We start from the raw sequence: 15,817 nt of genomic DNA, 5'->3' as shown, positions 1-15,817 counted from the left end.
CTCAAAATTCTCTAAGCCAGGCTTCAGCAATATGTGAACCGTGAACTTCCTGATGTTCAAGCTGGTTTTAGAAAAGGCAGAGGAACCAGAGATCAAATTGCCAACATCCGTTGGATCATCGAAAAATCAAGAGAGTTCCAGAAAAACATCTATTTCTGCTTTATTGACTATGCCAAAGCCTTTGACTGTGTGGATCACAATAAACTGTGGAAAATTCTGAAAGAGATGGGAATACCAGAACACCTGATCTGCCTTTTGAGAAATTTGTATGCAGGTCAGGAATCAACAGTTAGAACTGGACATGGAACAACAGACTGGTTCCAAATAGGAAAAGGAGTAGGTCATGGCTGTATATTGTCACCCTGTTTATTTAACTTCTATGCAGAGTACATCATGAGAAACGCTGGACTGGAAGAAACACAAGCTGGAATCAAGATTGCTGGGAGAAATATCAATAACCTCAGATATGCAGATGACTCCACCCTTATGGCAGAAAGTGAAGAGGAACTCAAAAGCCTCTTGATGAAAGTGAAAGTGGAGAGTGAAAAAGTTGGCTTAAAGCTCAACATTCAGAAAACGAAGATCATGGCATCCGGTCCCACCACTTCATGGGAAATAGATGGGTAAACGGTGGAAACAGTGTCAGGTTTTATTTTTCTGAGCTCCAAAATCACTGCAGATGGTGGCTGCAGCCATGAAATTAAAAGACGCTTACTCCTTGGAAGGAAAGTTATGACCAACCTAGATAGCATATTGAAAAGCACAGACATTACTTTGCCAACAAAGGTTCGTCTAGTCAAGGCTATGGTTTTTCCTGTGGTCATGTATGGATGTGAGAGTTGGACTGTGAAGAAGGCTGAGCACCGAAGAATTGATGCTTTTGAACTGTGGTGTTGGAGAAGACTCTTGAGAGTCCCTTGGACTGCAAGGAGATCCAACCAGTCCATTCTGAAGGAGATCAGCCCTGGGATTTCTTTGGAAGGAATGATGCGAAAGCTGAAACTCCAGTCCTTTGGCCACCTCATGCGAAGAGTTGACTCATTGGAAAAGACTCTGATGCTGGGAGGGATTGGGGGCAGGAGGAGAAGGGGACGACAGAGGATGAGATGGCTGGATGACATCACTGACTCGATGGACGTGAGTCTGAGTGAACTCCGGGAGTTGGCGATGGACAGGAAGGCCTGGCGTGCTGTGATTCATGGGGTCACAAAGAGTCGGACACGACTGATCTGATCTGAAAGGCTGGAAGGGACTACTCTGTCTTTTCCGTATCCTCCATCAGTTTTGCTGCCCCCTGCATGTCCTGAAATAACCCCTACATCCACCAGACAACCTAAAAACATAGATGTGAGAAGAAAATGATTAAACCGCACTCACACCTGCCCTCACCCCCTACTCTTGCTGCCGTCATCCTTAAGTCTTCTTGGATAGGAACGCTGCCACCTCTACTACTCAGAAAATCATAATAAAGAAGATCTGATTTTTTAAGTCCCAAAATTTCCAGTCCCTCATAGAGGATGGCTGACCACTGTCAAATTTGTAAATTTTACCCATACAATTTACCTTAGAGCCTTATCAACATTTCCTAGAAGATTCCAGATTGCCAGAATAAAATTATGTACTTTTAATTATACAGTTTCACTTTTGAAAATGTAAAAAAAATCAAGGTAATTACATAATTACTGTTTATTATATTTATTATTTACTAATTCAAACATCACTAGCATCTGTATTTTGCCAAGTATGTTATAAAATGTCATAATTCCCAATCCCTGATGATCTGTTTAAACTTTAAAACATCTTAAAATATTTCTATCCTCCAAATCTTTATATTTTCTATTAAAACACAATTATTTATTTTGTAGCCATTTTTGATAGTGAATTTCACTCCTAGACCAATGCCTGGCACAAAATGGTACTAATTAAATATTTCCTAAGAGAGGGCAACTGTGAAGAACAAGGATTTTTTCAGGTGGGAAGGCTGGTGGGGAAAAAAAAAAAGGTAGTTTTGGGGGATTACAGGAGAGAGAAAATGGGGTTTCTATCTGGGTAATTAGGAAGGAAATATTTTAAAAGTTGGATCCTATGTCTTCTGTGTCTTCAGTTCAGTTCAGTTCAGTCGCTCAGTCGTGTCCAACTCTTTGCAACCCCATGGACAGCAGCACGCCAGGTCTCCCTGTCCATCACCAACTCCCAGAGTTTGCTCAAACTCATGTCCTTCGAGTCAGTGATGCCATCCAACCATCTCATCCTCTTTCATCCCCTTCTCCTCCCGCCTTCAATCTTTCCCAGCATCAGGGTATTTTCCAGTGAGTCAGCTCTTCGCATCAGATGGCCAAAGTATTGGAGTTTCAGCTTCAGCATCCGTCCTTCCAATGAATATTCAGGACTGATTTCCTTTAGGATGGACTGGTTGGATCTCCTTGCAGACCAAGGGACTCTCAAGAGTCTTCTCCAACACCACAGTTCAAAAGCATCAATTCTTCGGCACTCAGCTTTCTTTATTTTATTTATTTATTTATTTATTTTTTGAGACCTGACTTGAAAACAAGAGAATATCTGTATTTGGGCAGTTTTTTGTTTTGGGTTTTTTTTTTTTTAATTTATTTATTTTAATTGGAGGTTAATTACTTTACAATATTGTATTGGCTTTGCCATACATCAACATGAATCCGCCACGGGTGTACACATGTTCCCCATCCCGAACCCCCCTCCCTCCTCCCTCCCCGTACCATCCCTCTGGGTCATCCCAGTGCACCAGCCCCAAGCATCCATTATCATGCATCGAACCTGGACTGGCGATTCATTTCATATATGATATTATACAAGTTTTAATGCCATTCTCCCAAATCATCCCACCCTCTCCCTCTCCTACAAAGTCCAAAAGACTGCTCTATACATCTGTGTCTCTTTTGCTGTCTTGCATACAGGGTAATCATTACCATCTTTCTAAATTCCATATATATGCATTAGTATACTGTATTGGTGTTTTTCTTTCTGGCTTACTTCACTCTGTATAATAGGCTCCAGTTTCATCCACCTCATTAGAACTGATTCAAATGTATTCTTTTCAATGGCTGAGTAATACTCCATTGTGTATATGTACCACAGCTTTCTTATCCATTCATCTGCTGATGAACATCTAGGCTGCTTCCATGTCCTGGCTATTATAAACAGTTCAGCTTTCTTTATAGTCCAACTCTTACATCCATACATAACTACTGGAAAAACCATAGCTTTGACTAGACAGACCTTTGTTGGCAAAGTAATGTCTCTACTTTTTAATATGCTGTCTAGGTTGATCATAGCTTTTCTTCCAAGGGGCAAGCATCTTTTAATTTCATGGCTGCAGTCACCATCTGCAGTGATTTTGGAGCCCCAAAAAATAAAGTCACTGTTTCCACTGTTTCCCCACCTATTTGCTATGAATTGATGGGACCAGATGCCATGATCTTCGTTTTTTGAAAGTTGAGTTTTAAGCCAGCTTTTTCAGTCTCCTCTTTTACTTTCATCAAGAGGCTCTTTAGTTCTTCACTTTCTGCCATAAGGGTGGTATCATCTGCATATCTGAGGTTATTGATATTTCTCCCAGCAATCTTGATTCCAGCTTGTGCTTCATCCATCCTGGCATTTCACATGATATAATCTGCATATAAGTTAAATACGCAGGGTGACAATATAAAACCTTGACATACTCCTTTCCCAATTTGGAACCAGTCTGTTGTTTCACGTCCTGTTCTAACTGTTGCTTCTTGACCTACACACCGATTTCTCAGGAGGCAGGTCAGGTGGTCTGGTGTTCCCATCTCTTGAAGAATGTTCAGTGTCTTACGTCCTATACTCTTTGTCCTCTCATCACTATTCCCATATCCTCAGCACTGCTGCTGCTGCTGCTAAGTCGCTTCAGTTGTGTCCAACTCTGTGCGACCCCATAGATGGCAGCCCACCAAGCTCCACCGTCCCTGGGATTCTCCAGGCAAGAACACTGGAGTGGGTTGCCATTTCCCTCTCCAATGCATGAAAGTAAAAAGTGAAAGAGAAGTTGCTCAGTCGTGTCCAACCCTTAGCGACCCCATGGACTGCAGCCCACCAGGCTCTTCCACCCATGGGATTTTCCAGGTAAGAAGAGTACTAGAGTGGGGTGCCATTGCCTTCTCCATCCTCAGCACTGGCTGGGGGAAAAAAAAGGCAGCAGCCTATCACTAAGCTTCCCATAATAGATGGGTAGTTTCTTGAGGAGATCTTATTTATTTTTGTAAAATAATGAAACAAAATACAGAAAATTCTTGGTTATGAGTGAGAACACATAAGCAGCTGCATTCTGAGATTCATCGTGTTAGCATGTTCCTGAAGGGAGAATCAGGGGAAGCAAGTAGAAACTCAAAGATAGACTTTCCGTTGCCCTCCGTCTAGTGTGTAGCCTTTTAAAAATGGCATTTGGTGGAAGCAACTAAATGAGAAAAGAATTTGGAAAAGGGTGAAGTAGAGGGAGAAGGATGATTGAGTGACCGGAAATTAAAACCTATGAAGTTGGAGGAACTTGGTCAGTTCAGTCTGGAAAGAGAACAACTGACGAGAACAAATTGTGATAAATGAGGCTGGTTGGGTGAGATATTTGCAGGGTCCCCTGAAACCCAGTTGACACTGCTGGGGGACAGGGGAGGATAAACAGCTGGGAACTCATGTGCTGGGCAGAGCAATGACCAAAGGGTGCAGTGAACTCAACTTCAGAGAGCAGACAAAATCTGTGATTAAGTGGGCAACAGTTTCATGATTCCAAGTAAGCCAGTAACAACAAGATGAGAGCAGCTTACACGTAAGCACTTTTAAAGTATTTTACGTGTGTTGTCTTATTTAATTCTTACGACTCTGTGAGGTAGATACTATAATTTCTCTACTTTACAAATAGAGAGACCAAGATGAAGAAACTAAATGGTTAGGGGACTTGCCCAAGTTCTTCCAGCTAGAAGGTGCTCAAGCCAAGCTTCCAATGCAACATGGTTTAAGTCTGGAGATGTACTGGCAGCCTCACAGGACACTCCACTCCATGCACAGTAGGATCAGTCAGTAGGGAATCCAGAGAGCAGGCCACAGGAGGGAAGAGGCAAGAGCTAGGCAGTAAGGTAGGGGGCTGGGCCAGTGGATAAGGCTCAAGGTAGGCTGAAGACCCACAGAAGAACTGGAGAGTTAGGCTGGGAAACTGAGGCAGAAGCCAGCATGTTAGAGGAAGGACAGGCTCCAGCAGGGAGGTCACACAGCACTCACATCCAGCAAATGAGGTACAGTGTGCATGTGGCAGAACTCATCCCAGGCCCAGGAAGTTAAAGCTAGGGCTACTTCCAGGCCTGGGCAAGACTGTGACAATAAAGAGGTTAATCCTGCAGCAGGGGGCCTGGGAAGATGGGCTGACCAGACACTGCTACCCCTCATGCAGTCCACCTGCCCATGCCTCAGAAACTGAAGGTGACTGAAGAAGGGCCTGTCCTACCTTGAAATCCCAGTGAAGACCTTGGTGATGCCATGAGCTTTGTAGAAGGCACAACGAATTCAGTAAGGGCTAATCACAGAATTAAAGCAGAGCCCTGCACAGGCACCCCCACCCACCCCCCATATAAAACATTACATTTGTAGACAGGTAAGTGAATTGTTAAAGCTCAAAGAGCTTCCCCATTCATTCAAGATGAATCATCCCTTTGGAAAAACTCAATTACTTAGATCAAAGGCCCCTAGGATTATTTATAAAGCTTCTAGAATTTTTCCCTGGGTCCTGTCCCAAACTTAAAGGATCAGAATATCAGGTGGTAGGGCACAGGAAATTGTGGTTTCCTTAAGTGTCCTGGATAATTTTGGTGATCTGTGTGACTCATCTACATGAACCCATGCAAAACACTGCCAACAGGAGTCCATTGATGGGAATATTCCCCAAGAGCTGCGTCCTTCTGCCATCTCTGATGGAGGTGCATGACACTGGCCTGCTCAGAGCATGGGTGTGAGGTTCTCATCCGATGTTACCTGATCAGGCACTTTAGGGATCTGTTGGACTGAAGTAGGAACAGCCCTGCTCGGTGACAGAGGCTGTCTTGCTTCAGACACTTCTGTTGCAGATGGTAATAGAATAGGGTCTTAAAGCCAGAGTCTTCAAACAAAATAACCTGAGAATGACAAGATCAGCCATGGGTCAATAGAAAACAGATTACTAAGTGGTTAAAGAAGATGGAAGCAACGCCACAGTATTGCACAGAGGTGTGTTTGGGCAGGGAGTGACAGTGCCTCTTCCCTAAAGTTATGACCGTTGTTCAGAGGGAATTGTCAGGCCAATGGCTTGGTTCTGTTCCTAACACCTTCAGCTTGTTCTCTCACCTTCTTTTGTACTCGTTTGTGTGGAGGGCTCATTTTAAGCTCCAGTTTCTTTAAAGAATAATAGCTAATTTTTGCCAAATATATTAACTGCTAGACTTTGTGCTAAACTGTTTATAAGCAATTTTATTTAATGAGCAACTTTAGGTCCCTAGGATGACTTGAGCTACAAAAAGATCTCTGATGATTTACTCTACGAATCCAAAAGCTTCTTTATCTTATCTTCCAGTACCTATAGAAGTTTCCTATACAGTAGTTGGCAGGAAGGTATTCCCATCTCCATTTAGGGTAGCTTCACGGGAGATTTATTTAAATAACATCCCCCCAAAGATGAATTTACTGACACTAAGGTTAGGTCTTTCTTTGTGACCTGAGTGTCACGTACTCCAATCTTCTTCTATGTGAATAGCTGCTGTTTACATAATCAACTCATCTGGCTGTGTTTAGGCCAAAACAAACAGGAAGATGGCCACAAAGTTGGTCGGCTTTGTCATCATCTGCTTTTTTCTGTTATTTAAACACAGTCTAAATGCTAAACAGTAGACTGAATAATAAAAAGAAGTTGGACTGTCTTTAGGGGTTTAACACAATGTGATTCTTTCCCCAAGGATGTTTTTAATGGATCCATGTCAAGAAGATAGGGGCAAGGTAGAAAGTATGAGCATAAGCTGGCCTTCTCAAGGTCTCCTCCAGTCAAGGAAGGCAATGATTATATCACATGCAGAAAAAAATCCAAGCTAATTTCTCCTTGGTGCCTAGGATATCTTCTTGGAATTTAGAAGGAGTGATGTTGATGATTTGCACATATTCAAGGAAAGGACATTCACTTTTCGTGGAATTCTATTTTAGAGTAACACATGGCCAAAAGACAAGCTGATTAAGAAAGCCTAATGAGGTGAGGGAAAAAAAAAAATGAGTAAACTCATAGAAAACCACATCAAGTATATTTCCAAACCAGCATTTCCTTCAGCCATGTGGTGACATTTTCTCAGAACGCTGCCCTTGTAAAAATGGCTGACCCAAGATGTAGCCTAAACTAGCCGCTTCACCCTTCCCACGCCCAAACACCTTGGCTTTGAGCCAGACGCCCAAAGAGCAGGTAGAAGTTACCATGCCAGACAGCTAAATATAGTGAGAGAAATGGAATACCCAGTTTTTCCCAAGTCAAGCAGGACCTCAAAAAAAAGCAAAACAAGACTTTGGATTTGTTGGATAATTTAGACAGCTGTAAGGATGACTCTTGTAGCATAATTAGTTCCCAGGAGCTAATAGCTGGTGGAAAGAAATATACAACCCTCTGAATTACTTGTTGTAATAGACAAGTCCAAACAATCCATAAAGAACCAGTGTCACATAATTGAAAAATAAAACATGTAACAAGCTGGCAGCTTCTGCGAGCCTGACTTCCTGCCCATGCTCTCCACAGCAGAGTGAAGCATCTCGGATTTAAAGTCAGAGAGCCGGTTTGACACCCATCTCCTTTTAGTTCTCTCAGTATCATTTCTCAGCCTTTCTCGGTATCGTTATCTGTAAAGTGAGAATGACAACGGCAGGGAGGATTAAGTAATAGCAAGAATAAATATGTATACTATGTAAATGTTTGCTGGCATTAGGAAAACCTGCAGCACCATCCTCTTTTATTGAGCCTACTTTTCAGTCTCTCTCAGGATGAAGGGGATATGGCAGTGGTAGAAAGAGATGTCTCCTGGACCAGAAAAAAAGTATCACTCTGTTATGTAAGATCTTCAGGCCTCTGTGCACTACATATTTTTTTAACTTCATCAGTCTCCTAGTGAGTAATATCCAAGATCCCTCAACTAACTCCTTAGTTATATATGTAAATTAAACCATGTCTTATGCCCCCTCCAATACCAAATCTTTGGGAAGTCATTGGGCATAGAGGGTGGATCAATGTGACTAAATTATTAGTCAGAGAACAAACATTCCAAGTAAGTAATGTTGTTCTCTCCCATAGATTAAATACATTCTCACCTGCAGTGAACTAATGGGCTCCAGGGATCTTTCTGTATATATTTAACCATGAGATACCTAAGTGGCAAAGTCAACAATAATCAGAGGGCAGGTGCAAGGAACCAAGAACCTTTTTACAAATATTATTTTTCCTTAAGGGAAATTAGACACACCTTTAACATAACAGTTCTGTAACCTGAAACAAGAAGCAAAGAGATGTAGGGAAAGAAAGACTGGCCAATAGGAATAGGATCTGTTAGAGCAAATCAGCTCAAACTCTAATCTTGGCAAGAAAAGCAATTCAGGAACACAGACAAACTTTTCTGAGCTTGGTGACCCAGGATAAAACCCTTGGACCCAACTTTGAACAATTTCTTCTCTCGACCTACCAAACCTATACCCCAGTGGTTATTCCTTTGAAAGCCTATATATTTTCTTCTTATTTTCCACTTCTACCTGTCTCTACCATCTTACCATCTCCTGCCTTTACACTCAAGTGCCTGGTAATTAGGGTTTCAGAGTCTCCAACCCAAACTGCCCAAGCGACCGTTTGGAACAGGTCTATATAGTCACACTTTGGAACAAAACGCAAGGTGAACTTTCTGTGGTCTACAGGTCTGAGCTCTTCTGCATGACAAGCAGTCCTTTATAATCTGACTCCACCCTACCAACCTGTCCTTACTTTCCAGTCAGACTGGCTTCCTCACCAATCTCCCATGAACACACAGGCCACACACCCACACCGCTTCACTGTGCCTTCCACTGCTGCACACACGCTGCTTGCTCTTGTATAAAATGCCCTGCTTCGCCAACTATGTAATCCTAACCCTTCTCATTCTTCAGGACTTGGATTTAGTTTCCATCCTCCACGAGGCCTTCTTTCACTCCTACAATACTCATTTAGCATCTTCTCTGTACCCTATAATCTATCATTTCACAAACCATCTGCTTATTGTTCACCACTTATTACATGAGCACTAGACTCATCTCAATAATTAGATAATAAATTAGGTCATAAATTGCTGGTCTTCATATCCAATATAACCCCAAGCACATTTTGTTCAATCCCTCATCTTTGCTTTTTCCCATTTTAATATTTTGGCACACCCTCATCACTATCTGTGGAATTTCCTCAGTGAAATCAATCTTCTGCCATCAATCCCCAAATTATCAAACTTAAGAATAACAATATGAGATTGTGAATCATTAGAGCTTCTAAATCTTGAGTGTAAGAGAACAGGCATTGCATGAATTAGGAAAAAATCACTGAACAGTGGTTTAAGAGATCCGGCTTCTAGGCACCACCCTGTCACCAGCTCTGTGATCCTGGTTAAGCCACAGCGTTTCTGTAAAATGAAGGGGTTGGACTGGGTGACCTCTATGATCTCTTCCAGCTTTTTCTTTCTATGATTATAAGGCTGCCAACAAGGTATCAGAGCCCTATTTGGCCATGTCTGAAAGGCAGAAGTAAAGAGGTTTCTCTCCAGGAAATAGAAAAACTCCAGTGCCTTCTCTTTGTAACCAAAATATTAACATTTTGGGGAAAGTTCATATCAAATTACTTCCATTTATGGGGTCGCACAGAGTTGGACGTCACTGAAGCGACTCAGCAGCAGCAGCAGCAGCGGCAGCAGCAGGTAGTATAGGGCTTCCCTGGTGACTCAATGGTAAAGAATCCGCCTGCAGCGTAGGAAAGTGCCTGCAATACAGGAGACGCAGGTTCCATCCCTGGGTTGGGAAGATTCCCTGGAGAAGGAAATGGCATACCACTGCAGTATTCTTGCCTGGGAAATCCCATGGACAGAGGAGCCTGGTGTGCTACAGTCCATGGGGTCATAAGAGTCAGACATGACTTAGTGACTAAACCACCACCACCATTAGGTAGGATAAGAATTTTCAGGTCAAATACAAAACAGGTAACTGGTTGGTTTCCACTACTCAGAAGTTATAATGTATAGTTTGAATCAACTCAGTAATGGTGACTCTTGAATTTGGGTATGATGAGGCTACCTCAGGAAGTTACATGAAAATTTAACAGATACCCAGTTCAAGTTTGGAGAGGAAAGACTCTAAGGATACATGTTGAATGCCACAAAATAGACCTACATAAAATCCCGAAAAACAAATATTTCTCCTATATTCTAGCCAGTATTTTAAGAAATACTAACAAAATCTGCTATAAATCTTTGAGATCTTTTTTCTTTCCTCTTCATCTTGAAAATGAGAGTTTTTTTTTTTTAAAGACAAAATAAAGAGAAACAAACTATCATAAGGTACCTGTGAAAAATAATTTATAGAAAAATACATAGAAGCAGGAGAGTTTTCCAAGGGGAGAGGACTAGTCAAGAAGGAAATGAAGTTAAAAGGAGTTCTTCCATGGATGCTAGTTAAGTAAGATTGGCAAATGTGTCACAAAATCAGTCATAGTATGATTCAGCTTTGGAGATCGAGTGCATGGATTCATTTTTCATTCATTCACTCATCAAGGGCTGAGGTAATATGCTGGGCACTTGGAATATAATAAAGGGAAAGACACAGTGTCTGCCCTGCGAGAACTCATTATGGAGTGGAAAGACAACCAGGGTCTGCATTAGCACTGCATCTGACTGAGGACTCATCGTATGCTGGGCACTGTGCTGAGCTCACCAGCCCCAGGAGGCAGCTACCCTTACCATCCCTGTACCACGGATGAAGAGACTAAGTTGGGGAGTTTCCATAACTTACCCCAGTGTTACGATCTGAACGTTTCTGTCCTCCCCACAAATTGACATGTTGAAATGGTAACCTCCATTACAATGGTATTAGGAGGCAGGGCCTGTGATTAGAATCCGATTAGTCCCCTTACAAAAGATCACAGAGAAACTCCTCATTTCTTCCTCTGCCCTATGAGGTTACGTGCAGGAAGGAACAATCTAGGAGGAAATGGACCCTCACAGCAAATCTGCCAGTGCCTGGATCTTGGACTTCTCAACCTTCAGAAGTGTAAGAAAAATGCCTGTTGTATATAAGCCACACAGTTTATGGTATTCTATTAGAACAGCTGAAACAAACTAAGACAGCAAAAGCTACCCAGCTAGGAAGTAACAAGTTGGGCTTTCAAACCCAGGTCAGTCTACCTCCAAAGCCAGCACTCTCCACCCCAGCCCCACACAACACACTGACGTGATGTGTGGGAACAGAGACAGGTGCAAATACTCTGGTCTCTGCTACTCACAGATATATCCGTCCTCACCAAGACGTACCTGTGAACCTGCAACCAGCACAAATTCGAAAAGCTGGAATAAATGGTTGGGTATCGGGTCTCTCACCAGAGCTCAAAAGAACTAGGTCTTTTTCTGCGGATTCACAGCCTCTGGCTTCAGCAGCACATGAAGTTGGTGTGTGTAAAACTACCCAGGATGTGGTAATCTACAACTAGACCAAGGCCACAGCGGGACGAACACAAAACACTTTCCTTGCTTCAGAGTCTCTGCTGAACTCTGAAAGACACACACACACACACACACACACACACTCCATTGCCACACAGTTCCCCCAGAGAGTAGGTTATTGAAAAAGTACCTTCTTCCTACCAAAACAGAAACAATATTTTAAACATGTTTGAAAACTAAAAATAAATAGAATGCAAAAAAAAAAAAGAAAACAAAAACACAAAACCTCTTCCTGAAAGTTAAGACCCCAGGAGACTAGGGAAAAAAGACTCTGAATAGCTCAGTGGCTGTTTGGTCCTCCTAGGCTGACAGAGCAGCTGCCAAACTAAGAGGACCCAAGAGGAGCCTCTAAGGGTCATGGCCGCAAAGAACCGTAAAGCTCCGGGGGCCCTGGGGAGGATGCTTCAGGCTTAGTGGGACCATGGCCCCACCTGCTTTAACGCCAGCCTAAGGCCCTCATGGGAGACCTGTTTTGAATCATAACACCAGTGGAGAAGGGGCTTTGCTTATTTACCTTATGGTATCCTCATTTTTGTTGTTGTTGTTGGTTTTAATCTAGTACGCCATAAAATGTTCAGTGTCCTGTGAGGAGACACTGTGCTTCACACAAACGCAAAGGAAAGATTTTTGCCTGCAGTAAGGTGCTAGAAATACCTGACCCACCAGCATTGCCTCCTTTACTCAAGGCCCCATCAAGGATGGAGTCCTAGGTATGATGCAAGAGAACTTATGTAAGCCTCACAAGTCTTGAGATATTATTCATCCTTTTTGGAGGAGAAAAAAAGTGGTGAGGCTCTGGACAATACCAAATAATCTGCTGAGTATCACACAACTAGTCAGTGGGGGCCAGAGCTAAAGATCTCTCTGATCTCAATGACCAGCAAGAGGATCCTTTCTGTGGAAAGCGAGCAGTGAGAAGAAATCGTAAAGATGAGATTTTTAAAAATGGACATCTTTATTGTTTGTTTGTTTAATTACCTATTTATTGGAATAGCAATTACATGTACGAGGAAAACACTTAAAGCTTTATAAAAAGGCTCTCAGCTCCCCAGTTCCTTCAACAGAGTCAACTGCTGATAATCCAAATAGGTTGCATGTACACAAATATACACATGTGTATATATGGCTTTTTTTTTTTTTTAATAAATGGCATCATGGTCTGTCCCTTTTTAGATACTCAGTATCTAAGTATATCTTGGAAATTTTCCACAATGGTATATATAGACTTGCCTCACTTTTTTCAACAATTGGTAAAAGAATCTGCTATATGAATGTGCGATCATTTAACTAGTTCCCAATTAAGTGGACATGTAGATAGCTTCAAATCTTTTGCTATTGTAAACAATACTGTATAAATATATATTTGCCCTTAAACACACACTAGTATACTTTGGGGATACACAGTAAGAAGTAAAATTCCTCAGTCAAGAGTATCTGCATTTTAAATCTTGGTAGATATAGAATCAAATTATAGCCTCCAGAAAAAGTGTGCACCAATTTACAGTCTTTAAAGTGTATACTTATACCTGCTCCCCCACTGTCTCCAAAACACTGTTCCATCCTGTGTTGAAAAGAAAAGCACCCATATGCTCATCTGCTCCCTTTAAAAATCACATACTTCCTTTAGAGAGAAGAGGAGAAACCTATTTGTTCAGACCTGGGCAATAGATTCCCAGAGTAACGGGAGATTTTTTGGAGATTCTTAAACTGTAGAAGATGCTGACTAAAAGCATCTGGTCCTCAGCTAGATGATGTTGGCAAAGTAGGAAAATCCCTGAAAATAAGCAATTGGCTATGACTAATCAGCTCGATCCACCAAGGGACCATCAGAGCCACACAAGTGACCCCTGGGTATCCAGGTAACCCCACCAGCCTGCTGTCTAAAATGGTCAGGTGAACTGGGAGCCAGGAAGAGAAGGCCCGCCACAAGCAGGAGCACTCACAACCTACTTTCAGTCCCTGTTTCTTGGGGGAAAAGAGCATGAGCGAGGGACAATACACCAGAAACTTAAAACTAAAGAGACACTGCCAAGTACTGAACAACTTCCTGACTATTGAAATGAGGGAGAAATGGATATAGTAGAAAATGGAACAGCCTATAGTTTACTTTTATAAAAATCTTCTAGAGTGAATAAACCCCTAGTGGATTTGCAACACTAATATCTCCATCCAGTGGGGCAATCCAATCAAAACTATAGGATCTGGGCCAGAACCCTGGGCCTCAAAGGCTAAGAGGATATGAGCCACACCCTTTGTCTTCATTCTACTTATTTGAACCTGCTAAAAGCCTGGGTTTGACATCCTTTCAGGATGCATTACAAAATGTTCCTCTGCTACTTGGCAATCACCTTGCTTAAGAGTTGATTATCAACACCTGGGAAAAATATCCTGATGGCACCATGGCCTGCAGAGGACAGAGAGGAAGGGCAGCGGCTTAGAAGATCTTTGAAGGTGAACTGACATGGAAGGAACTTTATCTCTAGAGGAAGTGATGAGGTCCCAAGAGTGGTCATATTAATGATTGTTCGCAGCTGGTCTTGATTTTTGAGCTTTTGCACAGATATGACGTGAACAAGTAAATATGCATTGCTAACACCACCTGTCGAAGATTTTTAAACCAGGTGGTTGCCCAATAGAGCTGAATATGTTAATCATTGAGGGAAGGAGCCGCCCCCCACCACCACCCCCCTCCCCCAGCAAGCAACAGAATGCCTTCTAATTATTATTTGTGCTTTTTCCCAATTAGCAACTAACAGCACATTGTCATGGAGGCATTGATGGGAGTTGTTTGCCTCCTGCAGATGTATTCAGATACTTAAATGTAGGTTTCTAGGCTAGATACATATTATTATAAACATTACAAGGCTGAAAAAAAACTATTTCAGATGGACCTGTTTCAATTCATCGGATGTGGAGTGGTCTCCAGGTCAGCTTCACAGGCAATTGGAGGCTGCTGGATAGAATTTTCTGTTGCCCAGATCACATCCTGTCAGCAGTACATATGAGTTAACCTGATTTGCCACTGTTAGCTGTACTCCTCTGAAATCTCTCCAAATCAGTCACTAATTCACTTTCAAGTATCATCCATCACTATTCAGATGAGCTTCACTACAGTTCTCATTGATTTAGCCTGATTGACTGATTGATGGATTTCTTTATTAGTCTGTCAACTAGACAGAGAAAAAATAATTTGGAACATTCATCTTCAAATTGCATTCCAGGGATCATTTAGCTCAATGTGGGTTTCTATGATTATCTCTCTTCCTCCATTCTGCTGAGCCTTTTCTCTGTTAGGTACCTCTGATATAGAGAAAGTTTCCATGAGCAAGAATGAGCAAGAATCTAAGAAAAAATAGAAAGATGAAGAAAATTTAGAATCCTGACAGAAGGAAATAACTAAGTTGAAGATCAAATTTCACCTAAGAAGACTGGTCTTCAAAGTTTTAGGTGGAATACATCTTTTTAAAAAATGCGCATATACTCTTAGTTCTCTTCTGTGATATACCTTGAGATGACTCTGGGAGAATGTAAGTACAACCTCTGATAATAAAACGATTCAATACCTAAATTGAATCTATCAATATGTAATGCTTAAGGATTTCTGCCCACTAAACTCAGAGGAAACTATCAATTACAGTAGTTACATGAGAGGTAAGCATGTAACTGCTGAGCATGTTGTTCTGTGTTCCTACAAATGGGAAATCCACAGGTCACCTCAAAGCTTTCCCTGCCCACCAACAGCCTTTAAAGATGCTATTTTTGCCTGCATGGCCTTTAAATTAAATTTTATTTCAGAGAGGTTTTAACCAAAACGGATGGTAGGAATGTTTACTAAAATGAAAGCAGACCTCAATCAAATATGTTCAGACTAAACCACACAAATTATGTGAATTCAGTTGATTTAAGTAGTGGTGAGACTTGAGGTAAATTGATAAGTAACTTAAAGAGATTACAAAAGGGTAGGGCTAACCATCTCATGTAGAAACTTCCTCACAGGTCAGTTCATCCTAGTATTTCACCTCCTAGTATTTCACCTAAACTCACACAGGTAGGTAGGT

Source organism: Bos indicus, chromosome 7, assembly GCF_029378745.1.
Source record: "Bos indicus isolate NIAB-ARS_2022 breed Sahiwal x Tharparkar chromosome 7, NIAB-ARS_B.indTharparkar_mat_pri_1.0, whole genome shotgun sequence".
Taxonomy (NCBI): Eukaryota; Metazoa; Chordata; class Mammalia; order Artiodactyla; family Bovidae; genus Bos; species Bos indicus.
The sequence above is the reverse complement of the archived record's forward strand: the minus strand, read 5'-3'. Positions refer to the sequence as shown.